At 43.5% G+C, this 18,657-nt stretch overlaps 1 protein-coding gene across 2 annotated transcripts in view; it reads left to right on the forward strand.

Moving 5' to 3' along the window:
* EVI5L (ecotropic viral integration site 5 like) overlaps window positions 1–18,657 on the forward strand; it is a 1,151,000-nt gene that overhangs the window by 214,367 nt on the left and 917,976 nt on the right. For both annotated transcript variants that reach the window (XM_078681273.1, XM_078681266.1), the window contains exon 2: window positions 9,781–9,845. The gene's annotated coding sequence lies outside the window, so the exon portion shown is untranslated. The remainder of the gene's footprint in view (window positions 1–9,780; window positions 9,846–18,657) is intronic.

Here is an 18,657-nt window from a genome sequence, read left to right on the forward strand (position 1 = left end):
ATACAAACATTTACACAAACAGCCACTCACCCTTACATTCACTGAGACACCTAATCACTCACTTATACCGTCAGTCACGCACCCACTGAATCTTCCATACAGGCACTTATCCACCCACTGAATCGCCAATACACTTTGGTATATATATTTAACACTCATAAACTTTTCAAAAACACTCAGTCACTGGATGATGTCATCAGTGATGTCACTGACCATGTCATGACGGATGTAATATGTGAGGTCATAAGTAGTTCATTGCGGGGGCGCAAGTTCTAGTTAGCTCAGCTCAGATATATATTGCACATCCACTTTATGAAAAAAGGCTGCTGCACACCAGTCTCCGGTAGATTTCACAGATTTTTTATCATGTAGCAAACACCAACGCATTTAAACTCTTACGAGACTTGCTCACGGTTTGAAGACTCGTAAGACTTGAAACACATTGGTGTTTGCTACGGGATAATAACTCTGTGAAATCTACCGGAGATTGGTGTGCTTCGGCTTTTTTTCATAAAGTGGATGTGCAATCAACAGGGGACCTGGTCAACCCCACCGCTAGACCCGACAGCAGAGTGCACCGTTAAAACGTTTAGACCGATATATATATATATATTGCAGTTTTATATAGCACAAATCCTGTGCAAGGGCATTGGTGGATTTGTGTATGATCATGTATAGTGAGCACATTCTCTGTTGGCAACAAAAAATACCGGAAGATTCATCCAGAGTTTTGCTCGAGGATACTTGCAAGGGCTGTTTTAAAACTGAACTTAGGGCTATAGTTCCGCAACTTTGCACCAGTGGTGCTGGAGCAGTTTTCAGAGTGGAAATGCTGACATCAGTGATTTTTTTTTTATGTGTCCATCATGGAAATCTTTAATGAAGTCAGACACTTAATAATCTTGCCCACATGCAAGATCTTGATGCACATTTTTTTTTATATATCTTTGACATTTTTCATTGCCATTACAAAACAATTCTATGTTCTCCTAACACATATCAAAGCATCATAACTGGATGAACATAACAGGTAAAGTCTAAGTACATCTTATATATCATCTTCCTGACCAGACTTGTTCTAAAGGCACCCCATTGGTATACATGATCTTTTATCTCATATCAGCCCACACACATTATTTCATGCTATCCACCATATAGAATTACCGGGACCTGTAAGTGGCTATATAAACTCCCTCCCAAACACCCCCGCCCTCAACTAAACACCCCTCCCTTGCCATCTCTGGTCTACTCTCTGTTCAATGTGACTACGCATTCCCGTCACCGTTCAGTCCACATCCATACATTGTCTGGTAAACCCTACGGGGCTGGTTCCCCTAACTCCTATGTATCCCTTGTCCCGTGCCCTGCCTGTGCAATCCCGCCATCTTCCTTATTCCGATCACCAGCTGTAGTGTCTTTGGACAATTCCCATAGCATCGCCCTCCATGCCTGCACATCGTCCTCTCCCTTTTCATCCCTCCTAGTCTGCTGCATTCTGATCACCTCGGCTGTCGCCCATTCCGACATATCGTTTCCATTGCAGCACTTTGGGCAGATGACGGCTCAGCCTCGATATAGCAATCCTAATCTTCGCCAACACCAGTCCCAGGGTGACAAATCTCTTACTCAGGCCTTTCCCCTTAGGTCTGGGATGCGAGCCCAACAGCACCACCTGAATCTCTCGTTATCTCCCACCCTGTCGCCTCACGCAGCGTGTACACGACAGGCCCGGCTCCAGGAATTTTTTATTGGGTGGGCCAAGGACGCATTTGGGTGGGCCACTGCGGGCTCGATTTGTCGCATATATGTCTAGGTAGGCCTGCTTCAGGGCCCTCCTTTACCTCTTCTTAGTCTTACAAGGCCCAGTAAAACTCACTCTTTTCCAAATCTCTTTTTAATGTTATCACTCACAAAAAGTGTTTTTTCTATGTAATGTTCCTTTGATGGGAAGAGGAGGTTTCTGAGGTGGGAGTATCAGGCAAGTGACACTTCTCTGGCTCCCTCTGTGTGAGCTTTCAGGGAGAGTCCCTCTTCATTACTACCTCCACCTGACCACGGACTCTTTAACGCACTCCCTTACAAGCTTGATTAGCCACTATTCCTCTCCAGTGCACCTTATCTCAAAGATGACCTTGGGCCCCGCCCCATGTCAGGCACCATCTCCCGTTAAAAACATTAGTAAAATCACCTTCATACTTAAAACATTGAATAGAGCAATAAATATAATTAGCACGCACTTTAAAGTATGTTCCACAGTGGCCCTTATGGCCCGACTGCTAATTAAATAAACAAAAACAGAAAGGCCATGACAGGGCCGGCTTCAGCGCTGATGCAAAAGTCTTTTTTGGCGCTGCACCAAAAACCTATTTCTCCATAAATACCTTTACTACCACCTTCCAACAGTGTACCTCATCCGCCCATGCACCCCTATTGACCTCTTCCTCGGATTCCCTCACTGCCACACGCCACAAGTGCCCCTCATCTCCCCATAGCCCCTCCCCTTTATGACCTCCTCCTCGGATTCCCTCACTGCCACCCTCCCCCAGTGCCCCTCGTCTCTCTTTAGCCCCTCCCCCTCATGACCTCATCATCAGACTCCCTCAATACCACCATCCACCGGTGCCCCTCATCTCTCCCTAGCTCCCCCTCCACCCCATGACCACCTCTTCGGATTCCCTCACTGCCACCCTCCACCAGCGCCCCTCATCTCTCTGTAACCCATCCCCCTCATGACCTCCTCAGACTCCCTCACTACCACCCTCTACCAGTGCCCCTCATCTCTCCCTAGCTTCCCCCTCCACCCCATCAGGGCCGGACTGGGAACCAAAACCGGCCCTGGCAAAGTGCTCGGCCGGCCCCCCCTCCTCCCCCTGGGGGAGGGTGGGATGCCACCAAGCTCTTTACTAGGGCCGCTTTTCCGCCGAATTTGTTACAGGGCCACAACGGCCCTGTCACAAAAACGGCCCACAGGGGCCCAAAAACTGCGCCCACCCTTGCGGCCGACCGGGGAATTGCCCGGTGCCCGCAACGGCCAGTCCGGGCCTGCACCCCATGACCTCTTCCTCGGATTCCCTCACTGTCATCCTCCAACAGTGCCCCTCATCGCTCCATAGCCCCTCCCACTACCTCCTCCTCGGATTCCCTCACTGGCACCCTCCACCAGCGCCCCTCATGTTTACGTATCCCCTCTCTCATATGCATTTAATTTGTTGTATAACGCTGCTCATATCAATGTAGTGTGTGTCAGTACTTTACATCACGCACACACTTACAGAGACAATGAATCATGCAAGTATGTAAATCAGTCTACAGGGAATGTCACCTAAGCCAATGAGGATTACAAGGTGTAGGAATCATAGGTCATCCATTCTGGTGTAGTATATTTTAAGAGGGTTTGGTCTGGGGAAACACAACCTTAGGATTTAAAGAGTATTCCATGGGGGTCAGCTTTACTGATAAAAATGTATATCTGCCCAAACACTCATTTTAGCAACATTAGAATAATGAAAAGACTAGGGAAGTTCTAACTATATCACAAAACCAAAAAAACGAAGTTCTAATTATACCATTCATGTTTGTTTGCAGCTCTTTGGTGGCAGTTCATTGTTCACTGCCTTTTGTTAGGATTGTAACTTCTGAAGTAACACAAGGATCTCTGTGACAAAGGCAGTAACCCACTGAGCTATCCACATAAAATACAGTGCGTCTGCATTTAAAAAATACTAACAGACAAACGATTGCTCTAAAGCAGGATCATTAATCACCAACTTTATCTGGACATTGCCATTTTGTATTGTTTTATTGTTGACCAGCATCGGCTATGATGAAATGATAAAAACTGTTTAAATGAAGCACATACGAAGTATGCGTCCTGCTGGGCCTGTGCAGATTTTAAAAAGAATTTTTTTTGTAACACATTCTCTTACCTACTCCATTAGTCATATTTTGTGTCACAGCCTTATGTGATAAGCAGCTGCAGGGGTCAGGGGGTGACTAGGAATAAACAGACCACTTTTCCGCTGCGCTGCATAGAAAAAGAAATATCAACGCTGCAGGACAGTAGACAAAGGTTACCAAAGGTTACCGTTGTCAAAGAAAGGATTTGTCCCCTTTCACCATGCAGAGATGAAGGGGTGAAAAAAGTAAACAAAGCCTAATTAACATGTTAATGGTCTTTAAAAGACCTGTTAAGTACTTTGGTGCGGCTGCGATAATCTTAAACTGTCTGTGTGTGTGCGCGCCCGGGAAGCTGTCTCAGCCCGGGCGCACACACACACGACCTGCGCGTTGCGCCTGCCTTCAAGCCCTCACTGCGAGGGCCAAGGCTCCTGTTTGGGTGGGCCAGGCTCATCTTTGGGTGGGCCGGGCCCACCCGGCCCACCCGCTAGAACCGGGCCTGGTACACGACCTCTGTCCAAAAGCCTTGCAATTCCGGGCAGGACCAAACCATATGGATAAAATCCGCCTATGCTTCCCTGCATCTAGGGCACATCCCGTAACGCTCCGGATATATCTTATGTAGCTTCTTGGGTGTTAAATAAACCTGATGTATGTAATTATAATGGATGAGTTGAAGCCTCTCATTCGCGCTCACCTTCTTCACCCCCTCATGTATTTTGACCCAGTTCTTCTCCTCAATGGATGCTGACATCAGCGTTACACGACTGAAGTCATAGGGATTGTGAAAAATACTAGCTTCACACATAGTGTAGTAAGTGTATTCAGCTGCAGTTGTAGTATATGTAGCTGGTGCTGCATTTTGGAGCACACTGTTGCAAAAATATTACTAAAAGATCGTGCAGCAGTGCACTGTCATTTACAGACCACACATGTTCTATTGAAATGGCCACTAAATCTGCAGGGACATAGAGTTTTACTACAAAACTATATAGCACACAAATGGTAATGTGTGGAAATTGAGTTCTAGTGAATATTTATCATTTATGCATCATCAAGTAAAGCTGCCTTGATTTGTTTTTATCCTGTTAAAATCTTTGTTTTATCCATTATCAGAATCGTAAAAAATATGCCTCAATTTTGCTTTCCTAACTGCTGATATGCTCTGAAATACGTGTACAGTTCATTTTCAGGTACTTACATTTTTTGCGTGTTTAAATACAAATGACATCTTACATGCTTTGCTTTTACACTTCTTATACCCCAGAAAGATTGTCTCAGCAGGCCTGATTATGATGACGGTCGGACTTTCGACCGACCGCCATCCTGGTGGGGAATGGGACCGCCCGACTAGCTGTCGGCAGTCCCGCAATAGTAATTACAAAGCGGTCGCAAAGTGCACCTTTTGTATTGCAGCTTGTGCTGCAGGCTGCAGCACACACCGCAACCCGAAAAAGATATATTTTTTCATATGCCTGCACTGTGTTGCAGGCACCATGCATTGCCTCCTACATGATGCAGGGATATGGAGGGGGACACCATAGCTGCCCCCCAGGGCCCATATCAGAGGGCCAGGGGGAAAGGTGGGCCTGCTACGGGCCCCCAAAGTCCCTTTCTGCCAGCCTTTTCATGGCGGGTTAACCGCTGACAGACTGACGGACTCCTTGAGCCCGTCGGATCCATGGCGGTCTGTCTCTCCGACCGTCAAACATCCTCCCGCCATCCTAATAAGGTGGGCAGAAATCTGTATTACAGTGGCGGTGGGACCGCCACCGACGGGCTGGCGGTGGTGGTTCCCACCTTCAGCATAATGAGACCCATAGTTCTCTTCACCTTTCTCACTTTGCATTCAAAGAAAGTAAATGTCTAGCCCCTTGTTAAAAGAATTAGCAGCAATTTGTCAGAAGACATAGCCTGATATTTGAGCTCTGTCTTTGAAGCGTTTCAAACGTGACATGATAAAAAAATGTAAAGGCATCTTTATTCTTTGCTCTTTCTCGATCAGCAGAAATGGACTGGCGACCTGTGATGGGTTACAACCCATAGTTTGGGAAACACTCTAATGTCGATAAATACGGGTGATCAAGTGTTTTTTCCTACATGCTTCTGTCGAAGTGTTTGCTTGCTGATACGTTGGTTATATTTCACCAGATTTCTGCTTTGATAGCATCACATGTTCCCCATTTTGTCTTGAATCACTGAACGGTATCCATGATTTTTGGAGCCACTTTGCTATGCCTCCTAACAAATTTGAGTATACCTTTGGCAGGACTTTGAGCATATGATAGGCATTTCTCCAAATGGATTTCTCACAATACTTGGTCGGTCATTGTTACACCTAGGTATTTGAATGTTCTACAATGGATGGTGCTGTCTTTATACAAAGTGTAGACAGTCTCTGAAGCCTCCTTTCTGATTTTATACCCCAAAACATCATTTTGATAGTTCGATAGTTTATGGCACACTATTTGTCCATGTCGTCTGATTGGTAGCATTGAGTATTTTCTGTTCTAGCTAGTAATATTAAGTAGACTGCATACAACAGTGTGTGAACGCCACATTTCTTACACGTTCAGCACTGCCAGACGCTCCCAGGAGATTGCTGTACATGTCAGTGTATAAGTTAGAGAGCAGTGGGGCTACGATGCAGCTCTGTTCTACTCCTCTGCTTTTCGTAAGTCTCTTTGTCTTTAAATTGTTCACACTTACCCGGACATGAGCTGTTGATTTCCTGGTCTGGCCTGTGGACTTTTTAGGAGATGCTAGTGGTACGCCCATACTCTTCAGTTTCCTCCAAAATAGTGTACGATTGACTAAACCAGTGATTCCTAAAAATTTTTAGAACCACGACCCAATTTTTAGAACAACAATTTTTCGCGACCCACTTAGCTCTAATGAACACGAGGCAGGATTGTTTTAATGTTACTAAAGCACTGTTGTTTACAGACAGCACATTTTCCATGTAAAATGTCCACTGAATTTGAACAGACCTAGGAGTTTACTGATAAAACTATATTAATAAGGAGTAGAAATTAGTTTCCATCACATGGAATCACAAAAAAATGCTTCATTTTTTCTTTTTTAACTGCTATATGTGTACAGTACACATTTTATAGGTTTTTACGTTTTGTGTTTGTTACAAAAAATGACATGCTACAGCCTTTCCTTTCACTCTTCCTGTACCCCAGCAGTAATGTTGCTTAATTGACTTTACTTTTCTTTTTCTGATGGCAATGTGAGAGATGACTGTAAGCCTGGCATTTGACCTCTGTCTTTTAAGCGAATGTGACGAGACAAATCCAGAATATTAAGGCTCCTTTATATATTGCTTGGACTCTACGACCCACCAAATGTCGGCCATATACCCACCGGTCGTTGCCACAGTTTGGGAAGCAAAGGCTTGTAGGAAATGTAGCAATGTAGCTAACAATGGTATTAGTCTTTTAATTTGCAATTCGTAATCTTTATGTATGCTGTAAATTGAAAATATGGTCTATGCTTGATAGAAATCCTCCATTTACGGTATTTAGGTTGAAGTTCTCTTTGGCCCAATTGTTCAGATGTTGGAGGATTATTCTTGCGAAGATTTTCTCCTCTGTACCATGAGGTTTATTGGCCTAACGGATCTTTCAGTACATATTTTCCCTTTATTGTTTATTAGCACAATGAAGCTGTTTTTCCATAGTTCCTGGAAGCAGTATTTGTTGGCAAAAGTTGTGAAGGATGCCAATAAAAATTACGGTCACCTCATGGCATAGTATAAGAAGTGGTCTGGCTGTAACATGCTTGATCCTATGTCTCTGTTTCGTTTAAAGCTTTGGATTGACCTCTGGGCAACGTCTGTCTGATTCTGTGTGTTCTCAGTGTCTGTGTCTTGTCCTTGTATTCCCAGATTTTTTTTGTGTGTTTGTGCGGGTCGCCTGTGCGTGTGGAGTTGCCTGTGCGTGTGGGGTCACCTGTGCGTGTGGGGTCACCTGTGCGTGTGGGGTAGCGTGTGGGTTCACCTGTGCGTGTGGGGTCACCTGTGCGTGTGGGTCACCTGTGCGTGTGTGTCACCTGTGTAGTTTGCGTCACCTGTGCAGTTGGCTACTAGTCTCCACAACCGTTTGTTGGTATAATTGGAGTTGTATACCCTTTCTAAGACTTTTTACAATAGATACGTTTTTGTTCAAGGCGTGAGTCAGATTTAATCTTACCGCTTTACATTCTTTGTCAAACCAGTAGTGCTTATTTTTTTCAGTTTCTTTATTGAGGTTCTTTCTGCAGAGACTTGTGGGTCAGCCAACAAGTTATTTTGACAAGTCTTTCAGATCCAGTGACCGCATGATACATTGCTGGTATTCTGAGAGCGTGCACGTATTGATGGGGGCCCATCATAATTTTGTTCGATTTCTGATCTCCACTTGGTTGTTGATACATAGTTCTTGGGACAAATTATTTGTCTAACTGGATATAATTACTCTCAAGGCAACAGGGATCATTTCTTCATAGCGTATATGCTGATGTGCCTGTATTAGTATACAGTTGATTGTAGACTGAGATAAGTGGGAGTTGTGGGTTGTTGATGTTGGAGTGCCTGGTAGTTTGTGTTGAAACTAGATTATTTTCGAGAAGGAATTGTTCCAGCTAAAAATGTAGTACCCCCACATCAGTGGAAGGAAACACTTAATCAAATCGGAATGTATGTACAGAAGCTGTGCTCTAAAAGAGAACACGAGAATGAGGAGGGGAAGCTGTTGAATATGACGCAAAAACTGAGATAGACAAGAAAACCATCCAATCATGATCAAAGTGTTGTCCCAAAGCTAACTATATTTATTGTATTGTTCGCCATAGGTCTTCCACAGCAAACAGCGAAAGCTGTCTGTGGGTCGAGACATAAAAAAGACATCTAATTAATAAGATGTAAATGATGCACTTCGTGGGATTTATTCCCTGGTATTTTGCTCTCAAGTGGGAGTAGATACTCTGTATAATTTATAGATGGTTGTACCTATTAAAAATTGATGGCTGAAATATGCCAAGTTCTTTGGAAGCTGTTGCTTTCGTTGGGCAGCTTGTACCTAAGATGCGTCCAGCTTTCTGAACGAAACTCCCTGCTTTATCATTATTCATACTGAATATAGGTGATGCAAATCTAAATACTATTTTCTGCTGCTGATATTGGTAGACTGATCTTACCAGTAATCAGAAATAAAGCTTTGATTGTGGAACCAGTATCAATAAAGTTTATTTGCCATTCCCTCGAGGTATATTCTTATTGTAAACTATCTTCAAGCTTCATTTGCGCTGCCTTCTAATTCACCTCTCACGCCTTCTTATATTATATTATTTTCTATTATCTTTTTTATTTATATATCTTTCTAGCTTTGTATTATCTTTCTAGCTTTGTAATTTTTTATATTATCTTTCTAGCTTTGTCATTTCAATTGAGTAGTTTGTGGAAGGTGTGATATTGTTTGTGTTTATCTGAATAAACTGCAGTGCATTGCTTTCCGTTGCACCCAGTGCAAAAATACTGTGCTGTTAGCTTTTAATATTGTACCAGATGAAGTGGCAAGGGGGGCCAGGGGAGCGAGTAACCTGCTGCACTCCAATTATGAATCTTTTTATACTATCAAACCAGTTGATGGGGCCCGTATTAATTGCTTGCATTAGTGAACCTGGTTCGTTGATACGCCACTGACCAAATAAAAATAGGGGCAATAATATATTGTATTCTATTGTAATTGCATTTATATAGCGCTTACTATATATGACTTGGCAAAAATCGTAACTCCCAAGTCTCTCATAATTTTCAACTTTATGATCGCGGAAACAGAACTGCTGTTGGAATTTTTGCTTGTGCTTCACTAAGGCTGGTGTGTCCTTTCTCTCCAACAGGTATCACTTTAGGACTTGATGCACGAGCACCAGCTGAGGGAGTAGTGACGTCCGCATCGTGGGAGGTAAGATAATAGATTGAAGGACAAAAGTGACCTATGTCCTCTCTGGGGCACTGGGTATGTTAAGTAGAGGCTGTCCCGCTTTCACCCTAGAGAACGAGATGTGCAGTGGTACAGACATAGTGTTGCATTTTCCAGCTATCAGCTGAAAGCTATAGGATGGGAAGGGAGAACGTGGGCTACGCCTCGTACCTATCTACTGAAGGGCGGTGCATGAGAAATTGTTGACCGTGGAAGTGATTCAGACAGTGGTGGCATCTCGTCAGATTTAAATATCAATGATTTATGTATGTACATATTTTCTCTACAGTGTGCTGTCCAGTACTAACGTCTTTCTCCACCCTCTCACCCTGATTAATGTTTGCTGCGGTCAGTTGAATACCGTGTACTGTACGAGTCTTAGGTTTGTGCATGTCTGATACCCCCAGTGATGAAAACTGTGCTCTGTGACCAGCGATGTGGGCATACCCTGCTGCAGGTCTAGTGGGAGAGAAAATGTCGGATAAATACAGACAGTTGAGAAAGCCCTATGCTATATCTACAGAAATATCATATCATGTAGGTTCAGCCTATCCTGTTTAATGGGCAGCCTGGAACAATAAAGTAGAAATAGAATTCGTATCGACGCCCCTGCTCCCTACATGGTGCAAGTGGTTGTACATGAAGTATTATTAATATTCTAAACAACCTAGTGAGACGAGATGTAAGGTAAATGCAGATAGTACTGAAATCACTGCTCCATACTAAGCCAAGAAGCTGCAGGATAAATGCGGACGGTATTGAAAACCATGTTCTATGCACGATCAATGGATCTCCTCGATAGTTACAGATTGTTTTAAGGGCCCTACTCCATACCAGAAAAAAATCTGCTGGATGCATGAAGGCAGTATTAAAAATGAATGTAACCAGAATTGAAAACCCTGCTCCATGCACAGCCGAAACAACTGCAGGAAAAGAACACACCGTATCGAAACCTTGTTTGCATTCATCCTGCAGCTCATTTGGTGCTATATCAGACAGTATTCATACCCTGCCTTGACACAGAGCCGAAAGAACTTCTGCATAAGTACGGAAGATTTTGAAAGCCCTGCTCCCTACAGAATCAAAAGAGCTTTGAGGTTAGGAATGGCATCATGAAAACTTTGCTCCATACTCCGCTGTACAAGTTGCAGGGTGAACGTTGAGAATATTTAACAGCCTGCTCTATACACAGTCGAAAGAGATGCTCGATGAATGCGGAAACTATTGAATGTCTTACTCCACTTACTTACACAGCCATGGATCTGCAGGATTAGTATAGATTGTATTAAGAGCCTTCTCAATACCCACTGCAAGAGCTGCATGATGGTTGCATACGGTATGGAATGACCTGTTGCATATAATGGCAAAATGAATGCAGACAGTGTTCGAAGTCCTGCTCCCTACACAACTGAAAAAGCTGTGTGATACATATTTAAAGAGGTGCAGGATGAATGCAGACCATCTTGAAAATCATTCTCCATAGACACCCAAGAGCTGCAAGCTGAATATAGTAGTATGGATTGCCATACATTGCCTGTTTGGGCTTTTTAGGGCCAAGAAAGACCATAGGCCAGCACCTCTGTCCTCCAGAAACGTACAAGTTAAGATATAATCCCATTTCTCACCCAGTATCCCATACTGGTAGTCCCCATAATCACACTGAGACCTAAACGGCCCAAACACTAACATGGCAATTGCACATTACATAGACCCAAACCCGTACACCGCCCACTAACTACCACACAACCCCAGACTACACAACACATATTCCAACTCCTACCAATTGACCCTCCCTCTGCTTTACACCATGCACCAGAAATCACAGGCCTTATTAATGTCCTTCTTCCCACATGCCAAGTATTCATCTTGTGAACCATGCACATAAGAAAGGTGATGAATCCCCTGAAGAAAATGCTGCCCGACCTAACATTCGACCCCTTAATACAGGTTATACATGCAAAATTACAACCAGCGCTAATGTACAGGAGGGAATCGCTAAAAGGAAGAGAAGCTGCACCCTTGGACAAAGAAATAGCTAACACATACAGAGCATTTTTTCCTCTTCCAAGCTATGTCTCATCGGCCCAAATACGCTTAAACTTTCGGCTCCAAAAACAATCAGTTGAAAGTAGGGGCGCGTATTAAAAAAATTGCCACAAGATCTGAAGCGCTGAGGCAGGATCCCTAAACTCGTATCTTTGGATCGAGCTGTTTCGCCACGAAAAATCACCTGCCAGGGAGTATTTGTTTGACTCCCTAAAGTTATTGGGATTTTTGGTGAACCTCCAGAGACCACCAGACCTTCAAAAGGACTGTAACCAAGGTAAAAAAAATGGTATCCATCTTAGAAGAGAAAGGAACACTGGCTAAAAATGTTCATGTCTGGACAGTGCTTAGTGACTACGAAGCACTCAAACCGCAATCTTACCTGAAAATGGGAGTCAAAACAAGGATAAAAGAGAAATTCCTAATTCCGGTTGCGGCTGGGCGTCCTACCCGATCATCCCACACCTTCCATCAGGGGAAAGGAGACCAGGACCTCAGTGACTTGTGACCTCAGTGACCTGTCGTCTATGCGAAAGAGGAAAGGAGGATCTTGCCCACGTCATTGGCATTTGCCCCAACTAAAAGGAGATAAGAAGCTGTTGCGGGGATTTCGTGTAGGCAGAGAACTGTGCGCAGGAAACCAGGACCTCAGTGACTTGTGGTGTACCAGAAACGCACCTCAGTACCCAGAACCCTCATCCGACTAGCATCAGTGTCTCGTTAGCTCTCCGTGATAGAGCGAAGTTACCAATGATTAGACAAACCCGAACATGCGACTTAGGGTACTCTCAGGAATGGTGGGAATCAAGAACACTCTTTAGTTTTATTCTCATAACAGTCCACAACGTGAGTAATCAGAAACACGGTAAAGTTTAAAATGTTTATTTTAACGAGGTGCTCTTAAGATGCAGTATTTTTGCTAACATAAGCAGTCATAGGATTAAAAATAATACGATCAGCATTGTTACAATTCCATAAAACACAAAGGGAGAAATCATGTTATAATGATAGTGGAAACAGGTCCTATAGCGCCTTTTGAACCACCCTCCCCTGCTAGGAACTAGGTTTTATAATAATAGAAGGTCTCTTAGGCTTGAATGGGGAACCAAGATCAGCAGTGGTGAATCTCATCACAGGATCAGCACAGCTCTCTCACGGGAAAAGGTTTTTCTCCAAGTGCCCAAATCATGCATGCAGTGCAATATTAAAGGCACTAGAATTTCAGTTAGCTGCATTTGTGTTCGTGTTGTGTCTAGTGCAAGAGCTCACCAACCTGAATAACAGCATACATTGTTATAGTGACCTTGAAGGCTTCTGCACGCAGTGTACAGACAAAGGTCGCGATGTAAGTCTAGGGATTTTAAAAACAAGCCGTTCTCATAAGAGGTAAATCAAGCAGTTTATCTTACAACAACAGTTACGTGTAGTGTTGTGTGCAAAAGCTGCACAGTGGCAAAATGGCGTTTAAACTTCTAATAAGCTTATGCTAATGTGTGCAAGCAAGGCTCTGTCTTCACTACACCCTCCCCTGATCGGAACACATACAAGAAGGAAGGCAATTTAGGAACGCAGAGTTCAAGTTTGAGTGAGACAGAACCAAGTTCAAAATGTATCAAACTCGATATTTGGAAGTAATAAGTTCGAAGTAGTAAGGAAAAAAAAACAAAAACAAAAAGGGGCGGTATACAGCCCATCATGGAAATGGAAAAAAGTAAAAAAAATTCTAGGACAGTACGCGTTGAAGCTGGACATATGTCAGTTCAATCCATCAGCGTATAGGTACAGTACGTTGCAACTGCCTCCAAGAGGAAGTCATTGATATCATCAGAAAATAATTCAGCCATCCAATTTAATAAAGCGAAGGAGCTTCGAGCACCATCGGAGGACAACTTGAGTGTTCTTAGAGATAACTGCGTGCCAGGAAGTCATGTGCAGCCGCACATATATTCCAATTTCCTAGGACCCGATGTGCTGCCCCACATGCCATAATCCAGATACCAGAACAGTCCAACTCATGAGCTACTAAGGGACTCATTAGTTGATCATAATCCGGGTTAGGAGACACCGTATTGCAGAGACACAAATCCAGAGCCCACTCGAAACAGCAATCCAGGCAATGGAAAGCAGTTTGCACGCATGTAAAGTAGGAGAACTGGAAGGATATGCTACACTCTAAGTGGCCAGAGGTAGTGTTCCATAATATTCAAGCATCCGGTTGCGAAGCTGAGGCAGCCGGGGCAGGTTGTCTTGTGACACAGACTGTACAGCCATTTCTGAGCAAGCAAATCAACAGAAGTACACCGGCAGACAAGGCAAGAATTAATGGTAAACCGCCTAAGATGCTGGAAAAAATAGAATGAAAAAATGCCGGTATCACACCAAATATAGTTTGGAATGAAGTCACAAGGCCAGAGCTTACTACTTTGAAAAAAATGCACCAAGCCACTTGTCGACGAGGCATTGTATATTGTGTGAATCAAAGCGCTGAAATGAAGTGGGAGAACAGTATTTAAAAGCGCATGCACCTCTCGTTGCGGGTGTTAGCCACGTGAAGGACAAATGTTTCACGGGAAGAAGTAAGGGCAACTTCTTTCTGGGACAATAGAACCCCTATTCGACTCATCTTGTTAAACTCTGCTTTCAAGGTCTGAATGGAAGGCCAGATGGACACATCGAGCTTCCCATGCGGAGGTGGGAAAAGAACATTCTTACAGCAGACTACACGTTGGGAGACGGTCACAATGTACGGAATCCCTGCCGGCATACCGCAGCAATCTTCATTATTTAAAAGTAAATAGCTACCGTTCGCTAGCAATGTGAAAGTTGGTGTTATAGCTGGCACTGGATTACCCTTTAAAATGCATGCTAAATTCGGAGCTTGCATGTTACACGAGCAGTGCAATTGTATGTTCTTGCAAACCAGTGAGTGATCAGGTGTAGAAGTGCACTCCTCGCCCTTTAAATAAACTTCTTTACCCTCCCTCAGGCATCTATAGGTGAATGGTAGAGACCAAACTTCATGGAGATATGCGCTTCCCAATGGTTCATATCTACCTATGGCATAGTCTTTCATACATGCACTGAATTTAAAAAAGGGACAAGGCAGTGTTATTAACCCCTGAATGAGCCATACAGCTGAATTAGATTCGGCAACAGAAAAAGGTAAAGGTTCCAACTTTTCAATATGTAAAAGGGACTATGCAGCATCCTTCATAGACATAAACTGTTGTTTTTCAGTCAAATGAAACAGTAAAAATAGAGAAGAAGTATTCATGTAGTCCCAAGGCACTTTCCCAGATTTTAAACTTTGTAAATTCCAATCAAACTGTATAATGGAACGTAATTGATTTTGACCATGGTACAAAACAGATACTTCATCCTGCACAATATCAACAACAGATTAAACAAAATTATCTAATGTGTATATTCGGGAAGAAAGAGTATTGATGCTATTATCAACGGCTGCAAGCACTTTTTCTAAATTAGCTTGATCAATTGCTCTTAATCTAGAAGCAGCTTCAATTTGAGACAGTTTCCAAACTTCGTTGTAAATAGGATATATCCATCTTTTTGACCTGCCTCCCACAGGGCCTTTAACAAAGTCATTCAAATCAACATCGTCGGACAATTTGGACAAATTAAGTTTAACTGACGCTAAAGTGGAATGCTTAAGCCAGTTCTGACATAATTTGCCTACTGAATAGGTAGTAACAGAATGGGCGTTTTCAAAACGGGGATCCACCCTAACCTGTGTATAGCCAGGGGCCAGACCCAGAAAACGATATTGGCAGAAATCTGAAATTTGTTGCCATAATAACCAACTTTGGGGATCCAAGCTGGCAATATTAAAGGAGGAATTTGTTATTAGGGCCCGTAATTCATCTAGGGACGTATCAGTATGATTGTACTATGTAGAGTATTCCCCCAAATCAGGAATGGAAGAGGTATTTCTTTTTTAGATGTAGTCAATCCAAAGCAAGTAGTTTGTGAAATAGTTGAATTCAAAAACAACATGTAGTTCGGGATGAGACATGCACAATGCAAAGCTTCAGTGCGCTGCACTTGTCAGCTTTTAGAACCCCAAACAGATTTAAGATCAATAGTATCTTTCCACAGCTCATAGACTCCTATAGCTAATTGATCAATAAAGGACTTCGAATACAGTAATTTAGTGTGGGTGAGTCTAACTTTGGAAAAGGTCATCTTAAAATAAAAAGCGTCAGGATTGGATTGATTAAAATCAGTAAAGTAAGTAAACGTTTTCAAAAGAGTTTTCGAGCTGCCTTCAATGGGAGCTGGACAATGTTCCCACTGTGTATAATTAACCTCATTTCTAAACGTGTTTGCTTTATGCAGACAAATTATTGCCATTGTGTTGGTAGCAAAATAAGTCTGCATAATTAGCTGAGTCTAAGTACACATCTTCAGCTTCAAAAGCAGCTTAATATTTCAAATCAGAAAAAAGAGCCTCTACGGCTTGGCCATCCCAATCATCAGAGCGTATGTTTTGTTTTTATAACATCCAACATCCTCCATTGAAACACGAAGTACATTGGGGACATTTATAAACTCTGTAGGGGTGTGAATCTGAAATTTAACAGTATCCCACACAATCCCATCTAATACAGGCCAAGCTGTGATGTTGACAAAAGTCTGGTCCCTCTTCATGATGCATGCGGGATGAGGAGTGGTGTGCCAAAGTTCCATCAAGTAATCTAATTGTAGATCGTTCTTTAACATAATGTCCATTCACTAGACGAAAAATGCACCTACAAATCCAATCAACATGAACAAAAAGATTGAAATAAGCACCAGCCAAATGTAAGTCCAAGGAGGTATCAAAACATGTCTTTTAAACCAAACAGCAAAAATAGAATTTTTTGATGGGGAACTCAATGTTGTAGAGTTAGTGTCAAATGAAAAATGTGACTGGTCAACTGCACTTGTCTGCACATCAGGCAACAACACATCTTTAGGATAAGGGTACTCTGTATCTTCATGGGGGATCACCAGCTGGTGGATTCAATAATGGAGTAGTAACTGTATGCATCTCTATGGCAATGTCAGGCCTGACGGTGTTTGCCAAGGTCAAACAGTATTTCTCAGCATTGCTGGACAAGAGAAGAATCGGCCACTCGCAGTAATTTGACATTGTCAATGGAGATTTACCTGTCATCCTTGCGACCAGGAAGTGGAGGTAAAATGACTGTTCTCGTACCCTGCACTCCAAGCACAGGTACTGGTGCACGATATGAGGGGCCAAACTCCTTCTTGTTCTCCACCTTCTCACGGACCAGGTCACCCACTCGGGGTAGCCAGCCAACTACCGGAATCTGAAGTGTAGCATCAGACGTGAAGGGCAAATGTTCCTTTGCAAGACTGTCACGAGTCTCTTGTAGGTTCTGTAATACAGCAGAATGATCATCTATGTCAAAGGGTGCAGCAGACTCCGCCATGTTTAGACCCTCAAGGTCCAGAACAAACATCTTTATGCCAAAGAGCATTTTGTATGGGGTCCGCCCACCCAGAGACCTTCTAGGGAGAATATTAAGTGTACATTGAGCACTATACAGATGGGCCAGCCAGTTCCTGTCAGTACCTAAAACCCTAGTTGTCAGGATTGCTTTAAGTCACGGTTCATTTGCTCCACAACGGAATTGCCCTCAGGCCGGTACAGAGACGAAAATTTGACCTGCACCCCCATTGACCTCATGACATCCTTGTACGCCTTAGAGGCGAATGCTGGACCCTGGTCAGAATGAAGGGTGCCACATGCACAAATTTCCACAAATATTTACAACAAGGGGTGGTGAGGGACAGAGTCTCTGAATTAAGCAGAATACTCTCACCCTGTCAAGAGATCAGGGCTAGATCCAACACCGTTTTTTAGCTCACTGCACCATCCCAGTTTCAGAACCTGGCTGTATGCAAATTAGTCTGTTCCTGTCCCAGTGCATGATGGGAACAGGGCAAACCAAACTACAAAAGCCAATTCTTACACTGGGAAGGAAACAAGCTTCCGGGGACCGGTTTCTGGCATTACAGCCGTCTTCGGCCCGGCTTGCTTGAATCCTGATGGTGCAATGAGCAAGGGACTCATGTCTGAGTATACCCTTCCACGCTTAGGGTGGACAAAAATATTTACAACAAGGGATGGTGAGGGACAGAGTCTCTGAATTAAGCAGAATACTCTCACCCTGTCAAGAGATCAGGGCTAGATCCAACACCGTTTTTTAGCTCACTGCACCATCCCAGTTTCAGAACCTGGCTGTATGCAAATTAGTCTGTTCCTGTCCCAGTGCATGATGGGAACAGGGCAAACCAAACTACAAAAGCCAATTCTTACACTGGGAAGGAAACAAGCTTCCGGGGACCGGTTTCTGGCATTACAGCCGTCTTCCGCCCGGCTTGCTTGAATCCTGATGGTGCAATGAGCAAGGGACTCATGTCTGAGTATACCCTTCCACGCTTAGGGTGGACAAAAATATTTACAACAAGGGGTGGTGAGGGACAGAGTCTCTGAATTAAGCAGAATACTCTCACCCTGTCAAGAGATCAGGGCTAGATCCAACACCGTTTTTTAGCTCACTGCACCATCCCAGTTTCAGAACCTGGCTGTATGCAAATTAGTCTGTTCCTGTCCCAGTGCATGATGGGAACAGGTCAAACCAAACTACAAAAGCCAATTCTTACACTGGGAAGGAAACAAGCTTCCGGGGACCGGTTTCTGGCATTACAGCCGTCTTCG

This window comes from Lissotriton helveticus, chromosome 1_1 (assembly GCF_964261635.1).
Source record: "Lissotriton helveticus chromosome 1_1, aLisHel1.1, whole genome shotgun sequence".
NCBI lineage: Eukaryota > Metazoa > Chordata > Amphibia > Caudata > Salamandridae > Lissotriton > Lissotriton helveticus.